At 44.5% G+C, this 19,911-nt stretch overlaps 1 long non-coding RNA gene across 1 annotated transcript in view; it reads left to right on the top strand.

The window, feature by feature from the left end:
* The window catches only part of LOC144767625 (uncharacterized), a 108,326-nt gene extending 91,995 nt beyond the window's left edge, over positions 1 to 16,331 (top strand). The window contains exon 3 of the long non-coding RNA XR_013598285.1: positions 16,195 to 16,331. This is a non-coding gene — a long non-coding RNA (uncharacterized LOC144767625). The remainder of the gene's footprint in view (positions 1 to 16,194) is intronic.
* Positions 16,332 to 19,911: the final 3,580 nt, after the last annotated feature.

Genomic DNA, 19,911 nt, shown 5'->3' with positions numbered 1-19,911 from the left:
TAAGCACATTGGTTAAGAGAGGTGCCCATAAGTTAGTATTAAATTTATAAACATCTACGGGCACCCCATCGGGCCTGCCGCTTTGCCTGCTGCACTTTCTGCTATGGCTAGTTCAATTTCAGATAGAGTAAATTCAATATCTACTGGAAACAAGTTCCATCCCCGTACTATCATTATATATATAGGAACCAACCTCTCATCTTTTTTATATAGCTCGTTAAAGTAGTCTACCCATGTTACTTCGTCTATAGCTATCTCCATAGAGTCTATTTTTCTTTCTACAAAGAAGGGGGCGTTAACCGCCTTGCAAAAGCCCACATTATCCCTCAGGATGCATGCTTGATGTAATACTCGCCATGCTTCCTTCTTCAGTTCACTTTTCCGTTTTTTGATTGCGGAATAATAGATAGCTGTGGCCTGTCTAATTTCAATAGAATTTTGTTGCTCTTTCTTAAGGGTCGCTTTTAAACTTCTGTGCGCTTTACTGCACGCTGAATCAAACCACCCTTCCCCCTCTTTTTTCAAGCCCTTCTTGGGTGTCCTAGTTAATGCTTTGTGGATTTCGCTAGAGATCTTCTGAAAAGCTGCAACTATCGAAGCACAATCAGTACTTTCTGAAAGGCAGATCATAAAATCATTGTATTGTTCCTTTAGCAGAGTTGCCATAAACGCTGTGGTGTCTACTCTATTCCATTTTAAACTATAACCATTCAGTTTTGCTAATGTTAGCCCGTAATTATAAAGATTCCCAGCTAGCTCACTGTACTTATTATTTTTTGGGATAAGAGCTATGGAAAGACAAATAGGAAAATGATCGCTTAGTGCGATATCTCCTGTAGAACAACTGAGGACATAGCAAGAGTGACTGTTAGAAACCAGGGCAAAATCAATCACCGAACTACATCCCCTTCCAAACAAAGTAGGTAAGAAGGGGGTCTGTGGGTAGCACAGTTAATTTGCAAATCCTAGATCTATATCAAAGAATTAAAAGGGCTCCCAACATTTGTGTTCTCAAAATGGGTGCAGGGGTCACCTTTTAGATTTAGCAGCCCGCAAATGCCTAAATGGCTATTAGTACATAAGTGGCAGTTTAAGTCACCCAGTAGGATGACACAGCCATTCCCCTGGGTGTTTCCCACTAACTGCTGTAAACTTTGGACAAGTTCATCTAGTATCTTATTTAAATCAACCCTCTGAATATTGTTATACAGGTTAATCAAGACAACAACTTGATTTCCCCCCGTTGATAGCGTCAGAATTTGATAATAATCTGATCCTACAAGACACTTTTTGACCATGATATTTGCAGTATTAGATATGTATGTACATAATCCCCCAGAATTCCTGCCCCTCTTTGATAATTTAGCAGGTGTTAAAAACATTCGGAAACCATTTATATGAATTTGAGTTTCATCCCTCTCCCAACATTCTTGTAAACAGATAATTGGGATTTGTTCTATATAGGGAAAAAAAGCTGGTTCCTTTAGTTTATTTGATAACCCTGCTATATTCCGTGTTAAAAATGTAATTGAGTCTTTATTACCCATGATTTTATTAGTGGCCCTCATGTTATTTGATGCCACCATGCTAATGCCTAAAGAAGTTGTTACTGGGTGTGTTGTTACTGGGTATGACTCCCTTCCCATGTGATGTTCTTGTCTCCCTTGTTCCTGGGCAGTGGCTATTGGGATAGCCGGCAAATTATTCAATTTCCCCATTATACAATTAGCAATACTTGAATTTCTACTGTCCCTTGCAACTACAGCTCCATCTAAATCTAATAAATCCTCCCCGGAATAACCCGTCACTTCGTCCTTCTTTGTTAGAGCTATTGTATTTAATGGGATTTGGAAACATTCTTTTACATTAATCTGTTTACTCATAGCAAATTTCATTTTTGGCCTCTGACGTCAGTCCACCATTTCTAGGCAACTACACCTATTTTCTACAGGGGCACCTATCCAGTTGTTTGTTTGCTCATACCCCTGGTTTGTCATCTTACCCCGGGTAAAATGCGTAACCCGCGCCCAGTTGCTGTCATGACCGGGTGGAACAGTTGATGGGTAGAAAAATGAGAGATGTCGGGGTTCTATGGATGAGTGTGTAATATGGTTACTCCAGCTACAAATATACTTAACCGTGCATGGATCGTTGAAACTGACTAACACGCAGTCACCTGGAATTAATTTTGTACTAGGCCCCACCCACGCCGTTCTGCGGACCATCAATATTTTACTAGTCATATGGGGGGAAATGGTCGATTTATATTTAGCCAGTGAACGACTTTGTTCTTCAAGATCACAAATGATTCCTCCGTGGGGGTCCTTAATTCTGGGACTCCCGTTAGAACAACCGTATATGGGCTGGCTTCTGGGGGTAAATTTATAGTGTGCCTTCTTGGCAGAACTCCCAGTGTCAAATCCCCTCTCGGTGCACTAGCTGGATTATTCAAAGCATTATCACCTCCCTCTGTGTGTTTATCAGTGTTAGATGGTTCATCCTGGGAATTCCTCGCTGCTGAGTGTGAATGATTTAGGTTCGATGTTTGGATGGTAGCCAGTGAGTTGTTAGTTTCTTGTACTGCCGGTTTAGTAGTTTTTATTGTTGAACATGATTGTGCCTTATTTGTTTTCATTATATCTATCCATCCTCTAGTGTTAGATTCCAAGTGCGACAGTTTTTTTTCAATCTGTGAAAGTCTGATTTCCAGGGGCTAAGAGAGGATTTAAGCAGCACCCTAAATTTCTCTAATAGGAGGTCTTCATCTTCCTCACCTGTTACCACAGTATCTACCTTCACACCAGGAGCTAAATTATCCCCCTGCATATCCGATAGTAGAGGAACAATCCTCTCACCAGCCTCTTTGTGCTTTTGGGATATATCAGTGTTACTCAGACATTTCGTTAGTTTTGATTCCCCCCCCCCTACGGCAGTATTAGCCCTTTTTCTCTTTGGTTTTGCCCCCTCTTTTCTCTCACGTAGTTGCATCATATTTAATTTCTCTATATTGTTGCCCCCGGTTACTTCTACATTATCCTCTACTGTTTGAGATAGACTTAAATCGATCACAGACTGATTGTGGGACTGTTCTTGCAAGGTGGGTGAACTATGTACAAGTGCTTGTATTTCGATGGAATTACTTCTTGTAGAATTATCAGGAGTTCGAGCATTCGCAAAGTGGCCCATGGACGACATTTTCGCCATGGCCGGGTCTTGTGACACCCGACGTTCCAGCAGCGTGATACCTTGATCCATTACTGAGTTTGCCCTTGTAATATAGTTGTCTAAGGTACCAGTTAAAAGGGGTCCCCCTATAGCACTTTTGCTCTTTCCCCCACGTACAGGCATATTATATATGAACTTACCTGTAGTTACTTACACAGGAAACTAAAGAGGGTAAGCCCAGCCCAGTCCAGTCTCTCTCAGGCTCGGACGGGCTACACCGGGCCCGCACTTGGCCCGGGCTTCGCCCGCGCACGTCCCGCGATTCACGGGTATGAGTGTGGCTAAATAGGAGGAGATGAGGGGCGGGAAGAGGCCCCAGGTGCGGCAAATGGAGAGCCGCACAGACTGCTGGTCCTTGCAGTCCCGTTCCCAAACGGTTTCACCAAATATTGTTATTTAAAAATTATTTATTACTAAATTATAATTAATTTAGGGCCAGATGTACGACCATGGCATTTTGCGACTCGCAAATTGCCCTTAACTGTGATTCGCAATTTGCTAAAAATGCTAAGTACAACTGTGTCTGATACACTATTGACTATTCTCAATGGGGTCGCAAATTGCATGCCTCATGAATATTAATGAGGCACTCGCAATTTGCGACCCCTATTGGGAATGGGTGGCCCTCCCAGGTATAGTGGCCTTCTAGTCTCAGCAGACCTCCATGTCTGGGACTGCTTTTAAATGAAGCAGCTATTTTTTTTAGTGGAGCCTGTTGTCCTTAAAGGAAAACATAATCCATTTAAAAAAAGAAAAATGAAACAAGTTTGTTCCTGGGACCACTGCCTGTCCCTAAAGAGTATTTTCCCCTGTATTCACAAAGGGGTAGGGGTCCCCCTGGGGACCCCTTTCCTTTTGCGAGTGCTTTACCACTCTTCCGAGAAGGGTGGTAACCTGCAACATAGGGCTCAGACTCGCAATTAGCAAGGGACGCCCTCGGATCGCCCCTTCCTAATAGCGAGTCGCTAATCCTATTCAGCAAGTCACAAATAAATTGCGACTTACTAAATAGGGTTAGTACATGGCCCTTTTGTATTTTGCATGAGCAAACTGGTAGAAAACCCTTTGGCACATGCAAAATAGGGTCGGACATCTGGCCCTTACTTTCCACAATATACTCCTACAAAACGCACAACACGAGTATAAAATTTACCGTTGACAAAAAATTAAGTATATAATTAACATAATTATGTATCCATTTAATAATTAATATCAATTAAAAATGCATTATCACTTAATTAAAATTAATTTACTTCACACCCTATAACTCTACAAAACCCGCAACCCACACCTAAAATGTAACAAATTGCACAATTAACATAATTAATTACCAATTAAACAATTAATATTAATTAAAGACTAATTATTAATTATAATTAATTTACCGCCCACCCTGTACCCTATAGACCCCACAACCCTCACCTAAAATTTAAATTAATAGCACAATTAACATAATTATACATTAAATAATTAATATGAATTGAAAAAAATTATTAATTCACTATAAATACATTACTTCACACTCGCACATCCTGTTATGCTACTAAAAATCACATTTTACTAAATACATTTCAATAACTAACAATTTTATACTATCATATATATTAAAAAGCATAAAGAATAAAGATACAACAAATTTACATCATATACATTTAAAAATATACTAAAATATATAACAAAAACTAAAAAAAAATATTATTAACACTTTATTTTGTAAATATTAATAATGTATATATTTTTTTAATTTATATTACTTACCTTAAAATAGATATTCTTGCAGATGTTATATCCATGTCATGATATTTTGCACACGATATTTCGGAAGGACAATATTTTGATTTCGATATTTTAATCTCTCCACATTTTGGGGCGATAGACTGGTCCTTCTAACTGTGACAACTGTACCAGCTGCACTGAACACACACTCAGCAGACACATTGGCTACAGGGCAATTCAGATACTTTTTTGCCAGCATGCTGAGCACTGGCCATTGGCTCCGCTTCCCTTACAAATACACAAATGTGTTTTGATCCAGATAAACCTCTGTTGGGTCATCCATATAGGCCTGGGCCATACTCTCAATAGCATTGGTGCTCCACCTTGATCGACCTATGTTGCCTTCGCCGCTGCACGGGAGCTAAGCCCTGCCTTTAGAAACCAATTAATTACAGAGTTTGGGGCTAATGCTCCTGTTCCTATTGTTGCTGGTGTTCTTGTTGTTGGTTTTGGGCGCTGTGAGCCAACAGCACTGCCTTCAGGCTCTGAAGTTAAAGTCTGCACCACAGAACTTGTGCCCTGGAGTGGGACTCTAATTCTCAGCCATGCTTTTTATAGGTCATTGTCTTGCTCCGCAATCCACGTCTTTTAGTTTGAAACATCCTCTTCTGAGAAAGGCATGAAAGTGGCCAGTAATTGTTAGAACCGTGAATCAAAAATTGTGGCACATTTGTAATGTTTGGATAACACACTGGGGCTTATTATGATGTAGGTCAGAATTTCCTCTGACCAACATCGTGGCGGAAAGAGGACCGACCAACCTCTGCTCTGTGGTCCTGAGTGTCTAATTATGATGCTACCACACATGGTGCCGTCGTATTCCCACATTTCCCTATGGGAGCATGTGTTACAGCTGTAAACCGCCCATAAGAGAAGCTCCCATAGAGAAATGAGAGATTGTGTTAATCCATGCACCTCGTGGAAGGCACCTCAAGGTGCCTGCCACAAGGTGCAGATATTAACAGGGGGGCACCAGTGGTGCCCCTTCGGCTCCCACCTGGAGCCCACAAGGAAAATGGGGCCTTGCTAGGGACCCCAAAATACGCTTTCCAACAGGCTTTCCATGTCGGCAAGTCATGGAAACTGTGTATCACAATCCAGACGGTGTAAAACGCCATCCATATGGATTAAGGGCCGGTTCCAGCTGGCCGACGGGCTCCATTGAGCCAGTTGGAAGCCAGATGGAATGACTAGCTGGTTTCAATTCCGACCCGCTATATTGTAATCAGTCTCTTTGTACCCATGTATTAACAGATAAACTAAGGATTAAGCTCTCCAACAACTCATGCGCATCTTCTTTTTCATCCACTACTGCGTACATTTCAGACACCTCCTTTTGCTGTTCCTGTAGCATATGCAACATCGGGATAGCTTGGCCCATGGTACTGTCCTCATGCTGACTTCCCTTGAGAAAACATCAAATGGAAACAGCATCTCTGTCAGGCATTTCACGAGACCCCATTGGTCCAGCTCAGTGATCATGCATTTCACAGTTGCATTCCCTCTTTGCATGACATTTTCATGTGATACTACTGCACTGCTAAGGACAGAGCTGATTTCATTACAAGACCGGAGGCTACGTTATGCATTATCCTTGTAATGCAGTCACAAGCGGCCTCACTACATCATAAATAAAACAATTCTAAAATGGAATGAACATAAGCTATGAAAGGCATGTGCAACAAACAGACTGCCTCTTTTAAATGTGGCTCACAAGCAGATACGTTCTCCTTGCCTCTCTTATATTCATTGTTATTTTGGGCGAGATGTGATGTTTTATATCTTTGTCTTTCTTGTGGCAATGCCCTGTTGCCTTGTTACTTGGCTTCTTATCGAGTGTTCTCATTATCTATTACCTTTACTCACTTTCTTATTAACTGGGATTCTTTCACCTCCCCTCCCCCCCTCCCTCCATCTGATTTCCAATTTTGGCTCAGGCATCTCCATCTTCCAATCGTTATTGCCTTGTTGGGATTTCAAAGCGCTCTGCAGTGGGATTTCAAAGCGCCCTGCAGTCGCTTTCTGTTCGTCCTCATATTTTGGGCGAGGATGCCCTAATTTGATTTTATGTCCATATCGCTCACTCTTTGAGCGTCTGACTCCGTCACCCCTTACTGCAGAGCAGAGGAATGCCCCTTGGCAACGACGATGCCACGCGCTCGCATTTCCAAGTGACATTTCTCTAATCCAACACAGCACCAGCTGCTCGAGCACTTTTGTCAGTTGCTCCGCGCTGATTAATGCTGTTCCTTTACCGATCTCATGTACTTTTACTGATCTCCTTATTATAATACTTACGCAAGTGCCTAAAAAGAAATAAAGGGGGGAGAAAATACAAAATTATTTACATTATATCTAGCCCTTGAGCATTTGCTTTCTGATAATTAACCTTCCTGGCAGAGTTTAATTGCTATCTTGACCAGCCTAATTAGCATATTTTCAGCCCTTCACCACTATCATATTTTCTGCCTGTTATCACTAATGATCATATTTTCAGAGCAATCATGTCAGATTTTGATTCTGATGATGCTGCTCAAAGCTCCCCCAATATCGGTATGGAATCTTTTAAAAAATGTATTCAGAAAGAAATGAGGTCTGTTATGATGGATACACTCAAAGAGGTTATGTCCTCTAAAAGACCCCTTTCCCTTGATCAGGGCAATCTACCCATAATATTTCACATGAGAAAAGAGCTAAAAAAATCAAATCATTCTGAGCCTTTGAGGAGCGCTATGGGAGGTCATAGCACCTCAAATGCATTGGGAGGTGTTAGCACCTCAAGTGTTCTGCTTTTCGAAGGCCTGCTTTTTGGAGAAGACATGATAAAATGTATTGGCAAATATGTTTCTACCTTCACTGCCCTTGATAAAGCCCAATCTAATATGAAGCGAGTTTTCAACCCAAACCTTTTTGGACGGGCCGGAAGAATGGGCCTTTCTTCCGGCCGGGGAAATCAAAGGCCCTTTTCAAGATATAGAGGTTCTGGAAGAGGATTCTGCACATCCAAGCAATTTTACTCACAAAGTGGAAGAGGCTCACGCTATAGAGGACCCAGATCCCGCAGATTTTCAAACTACACCAACACCAATACTCAAAGTAAGTACTCCTCTCCCTTATTCTTCTTCCCCTCCAAAGGTAGGGGGAAGACTACAGTTCTTTTACCACATATGGGAAACAATAACACAAGACCCTTGGGTTTTTGAAACCATTTGTGGTTTCAAGATAGATTTTATCAATATTCCAACACAAACGTCCCTTTCGAAAGCTTTATCTCTTTCGGGAGATCAACAAAAAATTGTAGAAGAAGAGATTTCCTCCATGCTCCAGAAAGGTGCAATCTTAGAAGTCCCTTGGAGTTTAAAAAGGTTTGTAAGCACACTCTTTCTTGTTCAAAAAAAGGAAAAAGGATGGAGACCAGTCATAAATCTACGAGAATTAAACAAATACTTGGTCTACAGACATTTCAAAATGGAGGGAATCCATCTCCTGAGAGACCTTCTAGAAGGAGACTAGTTGGTCAAACTGGATCTCAAAGATGCCTACTTCACCATTCCGATGGCGAAGGAACATCAACTCTTTCTTCAGTTCACTTGGAACAATCGTCTTTTTCAATTTCAGGCCCTTCCTTTTGGACTTTGCTCTGCCCTTTGGTGCTTCACCAAGATTATGAGAACTATCGCCTCTCTTCTGAGAGTAAGAGGTATTTGCTTAATCATATATAGCGACGATATTCTCATTATGTCTCAACACCCTTCGCAGATCTTGTCAGATCTGAAAATGTTAATGGAGTCATAGGGAGCCTAGGCTTTATTCTAAATAGGTAAAAATCTATCCTTACCACATCTAGATCCCCGGAATTCCTCGGTTTTACCATAGATACCTCAAAGTGTCTTCTCTTACTTCCCCGGACGAAGATTGTGAAGATTCAGAAGGAAATAAGATTTGTCTTAAAACAAGATTCCCTGCCCCTCAGAGAAGTCTTATGCCTCCTCTCTTCCTCCATTCAAGCCATCTCCCCTGGTCCTCTCAATTACCGAGCTCTTCAGAGGATAAAATGGAAAGCTCTCAGATCTGGCCTTTGGTACAGAGATCTTCTAACATTGGATCACGGAGCAAGGTCGTAACTATCCTGGTGGCTGGAGAATTTGGACACCTGGAATGGGAAAGCTATCTTTGGCTCTACTCCAGAGTTTGTTCTGGAATCAGATGTGTGCCTTCATGGTTGGGGTGCTCGCTTTCTCAACCAGATCACTGGTGGAGTGTGGTCTATCTCAGATACCTTGCATCATATAAACTATTTAGAACTCACAGCAGGCCTTTATGCTCTAATGAGCTACAGACACTCTCTTCAAGGGAGATCTGTTATCCTGAAGATGGACAACAACTCTGCCGTCTCTTACATCAATCGCCTTGGCGGAATAAAATCAGCAGACCTCTCCAACTTAGCCAAGAAACTTTGGATGTTTTGCCTCCCCAGATTGGAACTCGAGGTTCCTTTTAGATTTCAGCGATTGGAAACTCAATCCTTCTTTTTTCAACACCCTAAATTTCCTTTGGGTCCCGTAGATGTGGATCTTTTTGCGAGAAGATTAACCTACCAGTTAGAGAAATACTTCAGTTGGATGCTAGATCCGGGCTCTCTTGCAGTAAACGCCTTTCTCTAATTCTAGTTAGACCTTGGGGTTATGCCTTTCCCCCCTTCGCAATGATCCAGAGAGTTCTTCAGAAGGTCAGACAAGACCAATGCTCCCTGGTTCTGATAACTCCATTTTGGCCTTCCCAAGCCTGGTTCCCAACAACTGTGGAACTGGCCTGCCAAAATCCCTTTCTTTTTTTTTTATATATATTTTTATTATTTGAAGAAAAACAAGAGAGTGAGTACATATATCGGGTACCATACAACGAAGTACATTGCGGAGGTGAACAGGCAAATAGACTAAAGGGGTACATATCAATTAAACGATGACTGAGATGTCAACACTAGCAAATACGTAACAGGAGTAAGGACATAACAATCCAAAACCCGGCTAGGCTGAAACCTTCAGGGCCCGTCCACCCGCAAAATCAGGATGATTATAACCAGAACCCTTTACACCCGAATATGAGAAACAGAGCAGCTCAGGATAATCCACCCATATCCCGTAGAAGAAAGAAAGGAAAGCAGAGCAGAAACAAAATAAAGACAAAAGAAAACCCCCCCATCCCCCCACCCTGCACCCCTGCAGTTGGCTACAGCCCAACCCACTAGCAGCGTGCCTGTCGCCCCAGCTAACTAAGCCCTAAAAGAAGGAAGAAGCAGAGGAGGGCATCGTCTATCATATCCCGGCCCCCCTCCCCCCGCCCGAACCAAGAATCCCCTGAAGTAAATAAAAAATGCAGTAAGCTGTAAATTCGTAGCTTAAAAGGGGAAACTTCAAATACCGCCCAGCCTTCCATAGATAGTACCATCGCAAACCCCGTGCCCAGCGAGACTCGATGCGAAACTCCGTCTCTCAATCTCAACCTTGTCCCCTTCGAGCAGACACTCGAACCCCTTCCGGACGAATAGCCGCTTCAGCAGGATAGTCAAAACATAAAAAGATAGGAACTGAGTCAAAACCAGGATGTAACACAGGGTGGAAAATGCCAATAACTCCACCAGGGTCCGAGACTCCCCTAACTCTCACGGATGCACAGCGTTGGTGCGGCCGCCATCTTAGCGGCATAGACACATAGGGGAGTAACGCAGGACCAGGCCGACAACAGTTCCCAGCGTTGGGTTCCGGAAGGGGAACAGCAGGTAGTACATCCATAATCAGCAGTAGTCGTAGGTCACACGATCCAGTCACCACTTCGTGCTCTCTCCGTTCACACACATCACCGTTCAAAGGCTCCGTCTCCTCCCACAGCACAGGGTCTGGATCCCCCGTCGAAGTGGCCACCAAGGGCATCTCGAGTAGTTCCGCTTCCTGCAGTGGAACTGGGTCCGGTCCGGTCCGCTCAATTCCAATCAAGCCAGTCATCATTGTGCGTAGGTGTGCATCAATACACTCATGGAATGACCCTATGGCCGCCAACACAGTTCAGTAGTGACGGGACACTACCGGTTCCTTCCACAACACTTTATTCGGTCTCAATCATAATGTCGGCTCCGGAGAGCCCGGTCCCTCGGAGGGTAAAACAAGTGGATGTGGAACGGGAAATTGCAGAGGGGTACACTCCGTTGGCGACAATGATAGTCCGGATGCAGCTACCGCAGGCGGAGAACCCCACCCGGCGAGCACCGGCCGCTCCCAAAACCGGGCCATCGGGCCAGGAACCCCGGTCCGCTGCTGCAATTATGTGTAGTTACCCCTCTTTAAATGTATACCAAGCACATCAATCGCCGTCCGTAGTGGGTCAAAAGAAAAATTGCCACCTCAGCTGACCGGACCCTGTCACACAACCACGGCCGATGTTGTTCAACTTCAGCCCGGCTGGGCCAGTACTCGAGACCCCAGCTGTCAAGCTGGTGTAGGCCGCAAAGTGCCACACGCCGTATCATTTTCCACCGGAATGGCAGAAATCTCAGGATTGCACCATTTCGATCCAGGCCCGTTCAGACACAAGAAGGCAGGGCGCAAAGTCAGGATATATGACAGGATCTACTGGCAGGAGACGGAGGTCGGTGGAGCCGGGAACTCACGCGGCCATCTTGGTTGGTAACGTAGCTCCTCCCATATCCCTTTCCTAATTCCTGCGGTCCAATGTCTGGTTACAAACGCAGACGGGTAAGATCACCATCTAATTCTTTCCGGGAATGTGAACCTTTTTGTTTAGAAAGTGTCAGGAGATCCAATGTATTGTCTGGCCTTTCGTCATCAGCTGCAACTCTCCTCGGAGAATCATGGGCTCCAGGAACACATTATAGATTCAACAACATTTGGAGAAAATGGTTTTGTTGGTGTGTAGAGAGGAATTTGGATCCCGTGGAGGCTTCTGTCGTACATATAGTTAATTTTCTCGTTGAACAATTTGAAAATGGCCTTTCTTAAAGATCTATTAATTGCTATAGATCAGCTATCTCTGCCGGTCACTCCCTTGTTAACGGTAAGACAGTAGGTACAAACTCTATTATTTGTAGAGTCATGAAAAGCATTAGACTAAAGAGACCACTTAGGCCTAAATACCAGTCCATGTGGGATGTTAAAACTATTCTTGATCTTTTTATTTCCTGGCCTGATAACTCCTTTCCTAATAGGAAATGTCTTTCTATTAAATCAGCATCTCCCTTATGCCTTTTTTCTTGCCATAGAGTTTCTGATATCAAATGTCTTAAATTTGAAATTGTTATAAGAACCAAGACCATGTCGGATTTTATTTTCTATCCTCGCTTTGATATGTGTAAAAAGCTCTTTGTTTTGGAATACGATAATAGAATGAAAGACCTTCACCCTCCTGGTGCTAATCAACTGTTTTTCTCTTTTGTTAAACCTTTCAAGCCCATCTCTTCTTCTTCTATTGCAAGATGGGTTAAGTGTGCTATGAACCTAGCTGGTATTGACTTATCTAAATTCCAAAGAAAAACCAAAGGGGATGATGGACGGAGCGTTGACAATACAAACACTCACCCCCAGTCAACTGATCTGGGTTTAATCCATCACCGTTCTTTAGCTCACTCCGCCACCCCAGTTCAGACATGGCCATATGCAAATCAGTCTGACCCTGTGCCTCATGTAAACAGTCCAGCCCGAACTGCCAAGCCATGTCCTCTCTGGACCGGAATCAAGCTTCCCAGGACCGGTTTCTGGCATTACAGCCGTCTTCAGCCGGGCTTGCTTCAATCCAGTGGCAAAGTGAGCAAGGGACTCATGTCTGAGCATACCCTGACAACTTAGGGCGAACAAAGAAAAACCAAAGGGGATGATGGACGGAGCGTTGACAATACAAACACTCACCCCCAGTCAACTGATCTGGGTTTAATCCATCACCGTTCTTTAGCTCACTCCGCCACCCCAGTTCAGACATGGCCATATGCAAATCAGTCTGACCCTGTGCCTCATGGGAACAGTCCAGCCCGAACTGCCAAGGCATGTCTTCCCTGGACCGGAATCAAGCTTCCCAGGACCGGTTTCTGGCATTACAGCCGTCTTCAGCCGGGCTTGCTTCAATCCCGTGGCAAAGTGAGCAAGGGACTCACGTCTGAGCATACCCAGCCAACTTAGGGCGAACAAAGAAAAACCAAAGGGGATGATGGACAGAGCGTTGAGAATACAAACACTCACCCCCAGTCAACTGATCTGGGTTTAATCCATCACCGTTCTTTAGCTCACTCCGCCACCCCAGTTCAGACATGGCCATATGCAAATCAGTCTGACCCTGTGCCTCATGGGAACAGTCCAGCCCGAACTGCCAAGCCATGTCTTCCCTGGACCGGAATCAAGCTTCCCAGGACCGGTTTCTGGCATTACAGCCGTCTTCAGCCGGGCTTGCTTCAATCCAGTGGCAAAGTGAGCAAGGGACTCACGTCTGAGCATACCCTGCCAACTTAGGGCGAACAAAGAAAAACCAAAGGGGATGATGGACGGAGCGTTGACAATACAAACACTCACCCCCAGTCAACTGATCTGGGTTTAATCCATCACCGTTCTTTAGCTCACTCCGCCACCCCAGTTCAGACATGGCCATATGCAAATCAGTCTGACCCTGTGCCTCATGGGAACAGTCCAGCCCGAACTGCCAAGCCATGTCTTCCATGGACCGGAATCAAGCTTCCCAGGACCGGTTTCTGGCATTACAGCCGTCTTCAGCCGGGCTTGCTTCAATCCAGTGGCAAAGTGAGCAAGGGACTCACGTCTGAGCATACCCTGCCAACTTAAGGCGAACAAAGAAAAAACAAAGGGGATGATGGACGGAGCGTTGACAATACAAACACTCACCCCCAGTCAACTGATCTGGGTTTAATCCATCACCGTTCTTTAGCTCACTCCGCCACCCCAGTTCAGACATGGCCATATGCAAATCAGTCTGACCCTGTGCCTCGTGGGAACAGTTCAGCCCGATCTGCCAAGCCATGTCTTCCCTGGACCGGAATCAAGCTTCCCAGTACCGGTTTCTGGCATTACAGCTGTCTTCAGCCGGGCTTGCTTCAATCCAGTGGCAAAATGAGCAAGGGACTCACGTCTGAGCATACCCTGCCAAATTAGGGCGAACAAAGAAAAACCAAAGGGGATGATGGACGGAGCGTTGACAATACAAACACTCACCCCCAGTCAACTGATCTGGGTTTAATCCATCACTGTTCTTTAGCTCACTCCTCCACCCCAGTTCAGACATGGCCATATGCAAATCAGTCTGACCCTGTGCCTCATGGGAACAGTTCAGCCCGATCTGCCAAGCCATGTCTTCCCTGGACCGGAATCAAGCTTCCCAGTACCGGTTTCTGGCATTACAGCTGTCTTCAGCCGGGCTTGCTTCAATCCAGTGGCAAAATGAGCAAGGGACTCACGTCTGAGCATACCCTGCCAAATTAGGGCGAACAAAGAAAAACCAAAGGGGATGATGGACGGAGCGTTGACAATACAAACACTCACCCCCAGTCAACTGATCTGGGTTTAATCCATCACTGTTCTTTAGCTCACTCCGCCACCCCAGTTCAGACATGGCCATATGCAAATCAGTCTGACCCTGTGCCTCATGGGAACAGTCCAGCCCGAACTGCCAAGCCATGTCTTCCCTGGACCGGAATCAAGCTTTCCAGGACCGGTTTCTGGCATTACAGTCGTCTTCAGCCGGGCTTGCTTCAATCCAGTGGCAAAGTGAGCAAGGGACTCACGTCTGAGCATACCCTGCCAACTTAGGGCGAACAAAGAAAAACCAAAGGGGATGATGGACGGAGCGTTGACAATACAAACACTCACCCCCAGACAACTGATCTGGGTTTAATCCATCACTGTCACAAGACATGGCTTGGCAGTTCGGGCTGGACTGTTCCCACGAGGCACAGGGTCAGACTGATTTGCATATAGCCATGTCTGAACTGGGGTGGCTGAGTGAACTAAGGAATGGTGATGGATTAAACCCAGATCAGTTGACTGGGGGTGAGTGTTTGATTTGTTCAAACGCTCCGTCCATCATCCCCTTTTGTATCGCTTTGTTCGCCCTAAGTGTGGCAGGGTATGCTCAGACGTGAGTCCCTTGTTCACTTGGCCACTGGATTCAAGATAGCCTGGCTGATGAGGATTATGAATCGGAAACCGGTCCCAGGATGCTTGTTTCCGGTCCAGGGAAGACATGGCTTGGCATTTCGGGCTGGACTGTTCCCACGAGGCATAGGGGCAGACTGATTTGCATATAGCCATGTCTGAACTGGGGTGGCTGAGTGAACTAAGGAATGGTGATGGATTAAACCCAGATCAATTGACTGGGGGTGAGTGTTTGATTTGTTCAAATGCTCAGTCCATCATCCCCTTTTGTATCGCTTTGTTCGCCCTAAGTGTGGCAGGGTATGCTCAGACGTGAGTCCCTTGTTCACTTGGCCACTGGATTCAAGATAGCCTGGCTGATGAGGATTATGAATCGGAAACCGGTCCCAGGATGCTTGTTTCCGGTCCAGGGAAGACATGGCTTGGCAGTTCGGGCTTGACTGTTCCCACGAGGCACAGGGTCAGACTGATTTGCATATAGCCATGTCTGAACTGGGGTGGCTGAGTGAACTAAGGAATGGTGATGGATTAAACCCAGATCAGTTGACTGGGGGTGAGTGTTTGATTTGTTCGAACGCTCCGTCCATCATCCCCTTTTGTATCGCTTCATCTAAATTCCAAGCACACACTATTAGAGGCCCTATTGCCAGTAAGTCCTTCTGGTCTGGCGCTAAATTGGACGATATCCTCAAAGCTGCAGATTGGTCCAACGCTTCCACATTTGCTCAACATTATTGCAAACCTATTGAGCACATGTCTGATGTTGTCCTTCACGGCTACCAACATGCATAATGTAGCCTCCTGTCTAGAATTGAAATTGGGATTCTCCCATTAACATGACCAGAGAATATGGATTTCATTAAAGACACGGAGGCTAACTTTATCCCTCCCTTCCCTCCCTTGGATGGTCTATTCTTTGCATAGTATTGATTGTGATTTTATCAATCTGATTGTTATTTATTCTACTATGTTCTGTTATTTTATTTGATACTGTTTCATTATTTTTACCTTTTTTCTCCATTCCTTTCAGATAATTCGCCTAAATGGACTCCTCCATTTCCGACCCTTTGGGACTCTTCACTCAAGAACAACTTCAGTGTTTTTCGTTATGGATTTATTCTCATGATCTTCTTTATCCACAACCTGGTAACCTTTTTGGAACTCTGCTTATTCTTCAGAATTTAAAAGAGGCAGTCAATTTGTTGCACATGCCTTTCATAGCTTATGTTCATTCCATTTTAGAATTGTTTTATTTATGATGTAGTGTGGCTGCTTGTGACTGAATTAAAAGGATAATGCATAATGTTAGCCTCTGTGTCTTTAATGAAATCCAGATTCTCTGGCCATGTTAATAGGAGAATCACAATTTGCACACAAAAATGTTACCCTCTTTTTCACTTTCACCTTCCACAGTGGAGAAGTGTGGCTCACTGGTTAGAGGAGGCAGACCTGGAAGCAGAGGTCAGCCCGGGACCAGGGTTCAATTCCCGGCTCGGCGGGGTCTTGAGTCCTAAAATGTCCATGGACTCGACAATTCTCGCTCCGGTGCCTACTCGATTCATGGGTTCACGCTCTGCGACTCTGGGCAATAGCTTGCTTAATCTCCACAACGGCCCCTCGCGGTGGGATGCCTGGCTTTCACCTTGCGGATACCCTGCCGGGGTTATCTCACAGGGGAATACCAGGACGGGTTCCCTAAGCAAGCGCTTAGAAACCGCTCGGTGATTTGCGCTATATAAATTCCTGTACATTTACATTTACATTTACAGTGATCGGATTCTTCGCTCTCACCCCCTTCACCAACATTACATGCAGTTTTTTGGCCACTAAGGTGCTCCTCCCAGTGGATTGTGTTGTGTTTTCTCAAATTAGTTTTTTGACCTCCAGTACCATAGTTTATACCAAGCTTACTCCGACAATCATTTGCCCCACAAATGGAAGCTTATAGCATGGTTCAGCTCCTTAATGCGAACTGTAAAGAAGTCAATACCTGGGGTGGTCAACTTTCTCACACTAGTACCTCTGCCAATTTTGGAAGCAGTGGAGGTAGGTGGGCATTTGCCTACTTCTACTGAGGTGTTTATGGCTCTAGGCCACGGCCGGTGCTTTTCAAATTTGGGTGGTGGTATCTGTGCCACATCACTCTGAGCAGGTTGATCTGTGGTACTGTTGGTCTCCACTGGGGCTGGGCTAAAATCAATGATGACAAGGTCATCGTCATCCTCCTCTTCATCATTCCTGACTCTAAGGCTTATAGGAACCTTCCTTTTCACTGGCCTCTTCAAGCAGACTGAGGCATCATCCCAGTGGAGTCTTGATCATCAGAGTGGGGGCTTGGAGAAGAAGATGGTGGCATACTCCTACCCATCCTTTTTCTTGCTGGAGATTTGGAAGACAATGGATCTTTGCAGAGAGGGGCTTCTTCTACTCTCTGAGCATGAAGCTCAACCCCCTGAATTGCTCCTACTTAGGAAGAACGACTATTGTTGGTTGTTGTTGTCCACTTAGCTAAGTTTCAGCCAACGATTGGGTACTACTTTGCGAAAAAGATCAGTCCAATTCAACATCACTGCTTGTTGGTTTTGCCGTAATTAGAGTGGTTGCCTCTGTGCCAGACAGGGGCTTGGGCCTAGGTTGGGGGGCGCCATTGATGCAAGAATACTGCTCCCAGCTTGCTCCCCAGAGGCTGGTGCGGGAGGTACAAAGGCTATAGTTTGGTGGGCCAATAGACTGCTGAGCCCTTGGTAGTAGTCCAAGGAGCTACCAGACTGATGGTCCACCCATCACATTTGGACTGTGGTGGTTGGACTGCCAATGGCCTATTGCTGCCTCCAGGGATCCACGATCCCTGGTTTTGACGCAGTGGTCTGAAGGCCCTAATATGATAGTGGTTCCGCTGTTGCACCGCCAAGCATATTGGAAGTTTTCTCAGCGCCCCACTTTTCATGGCGGTGCGACCACCATGAAAAGTGTGGCAGTGCAGACACTAAAGGGGCCCTCTGCATCTGTGCCATAGGATGCACGCAAGGGGGCAAATATGCCTTCTTATAACGCATTCGAGGGGGTGGGGATGCACACCTTGTTACTCCAATTTTTTCAAAAGCAATCCCGGTACTCCTTGATGCATGCTGAATAGTATAGTGGCATGCCCAAATGCCACTGAAATAAACAGAAACTGAGAAATTGGGGACACCATCTTGCCCCCTCCAAACGCACTGCAATATACCAACCTTAGGCGTATTTATATTTTCCATGTTCATCCATGTAATCCATTTAAGCCGTGTTCTCCACTTTAAGCTATCATGTTCTTCTTTTCTTAAACACGAATCCACAACCGGAATGGTATGCCTTTTTTTAAACTTCTAATATTTAAACAGTGCCCATCCAGACCTCATGCAAAATACGAATGATGCAGGGTTCATCACAAACAGCTTTATTTGTCAAAATCCCAATGCATTTCGGGCGTCAAAGCACCCTTCGTCAGGGGTCACTATAAACAATGATAAAAACCAACAATTATCCATTTGCTATTTTAAACAGAAACTCACATAATTCATTAAGTTAATCCACACAGTCGGCGTTCAGGTAAAACAGTGTAAAGTGTGCATTATTCTTCATTTATCTACCCGACATTCAAAAAATATCTTTAGCGGTGTATTAATCTCAAACCGTTCTTCTTCTGTGCCAATCTCTTCACCCAAGTATGTAAATACCCTCCTTCCCATTACCCTTCCTCACTTTTCATTCTATCTAACCTCAGCGTTCCCTATTCTTCACCCGGTCTTAACAATCCATTACAAAAACCAACATAATTCCTCCCGTACCTGCTGTGATGAAAAACCTTCCAATTTCCTCCTTGTTCAAACTCCACTCGTTCTCACGTTTCCACTCCCCCTTATCAATATAAGTGTTGTTACAACGCGGTCATTGTAACAGGGACGTTGTAATTGCATGTGCAGTGAAGGATTTGTTGTAAGGGCTGTTTACCCAAGGGGGCACACAATGTGCCCCCCTGCCTGTATGTACCAACCATGTTAATTTCGGTCTGTGCAGAAACATGCTTTGGCATTCCCACTGCCACCAGTACGCCAAAGAACTGCCCACCTGCGACTTAAAAACTCGAGATCTAGAGTGTGGTCTGTTTTGGCTTTGGTGGTGTGGGTGCAGGGCGGAAACGTGATGGCCCCGCTCCCACACCACTAAAGTCATAATAAGGCCCCAAGTTTGCTTGAAAAGGTTCTGGTTGGCACACCAGTGGTGGAAATCAGCTTCTTTTCCTTCCTACTGGCCACTTTCTTGGCAGCACTTTTCTTTGTGCCCCCTTGAAGCTGTCAGTTGTCAATGGTAATTAACTTCACAAGCTGAAGAGATGTCCGTGTTGCGTGGTCACACATCACGTCGTGCATAGGGCTTCTGTCTGGCAGTACTGTGAGTTATAACCCCTCTCTTGAAGAAAAAAAACTTAAGAAAGTAGAAGAAACATGTTTTTAAATAAAACTTTAAAAAAGAGAAAAAAGATAAATATTTGAAAAAAATCAGTTACAAAAATGAACAAGAAATTTAAAAATTTGAAAAAATTGACATTAAATACAAAAATGTTTCTGAAAAAGTATCACAAACATTCAAATTAAAAAAATATAATTGCTGATGCACTAGGTTAAGGAAACTACCATGAGAATTGTAAACCACTGGGGTGTGGGTGGCATGGAGTGGTGCAGATGAAAAATGCCAAAAAAAGTATATAATA

The sequence above is a fragment of the Lissotriton helveticus genome, chromosome 7 (assembly GCF_964261635.1).
Source record: "Lissotriton helveticus chromosome 7, aLisHel1.1, whole genome shotgun sequence".
Taxonomy (NCBI): Eukaryota; Metazoa; Chordata; class Amphibia; order Caudata; family Salamandridae; genus Lissotriton; species Lissotriton helveticus.
The sequence above is the reverse complement of the archived record's forward strand: the minus strand, read 5'-3'. Positions and strand labels throughout refer to the sequence as shown.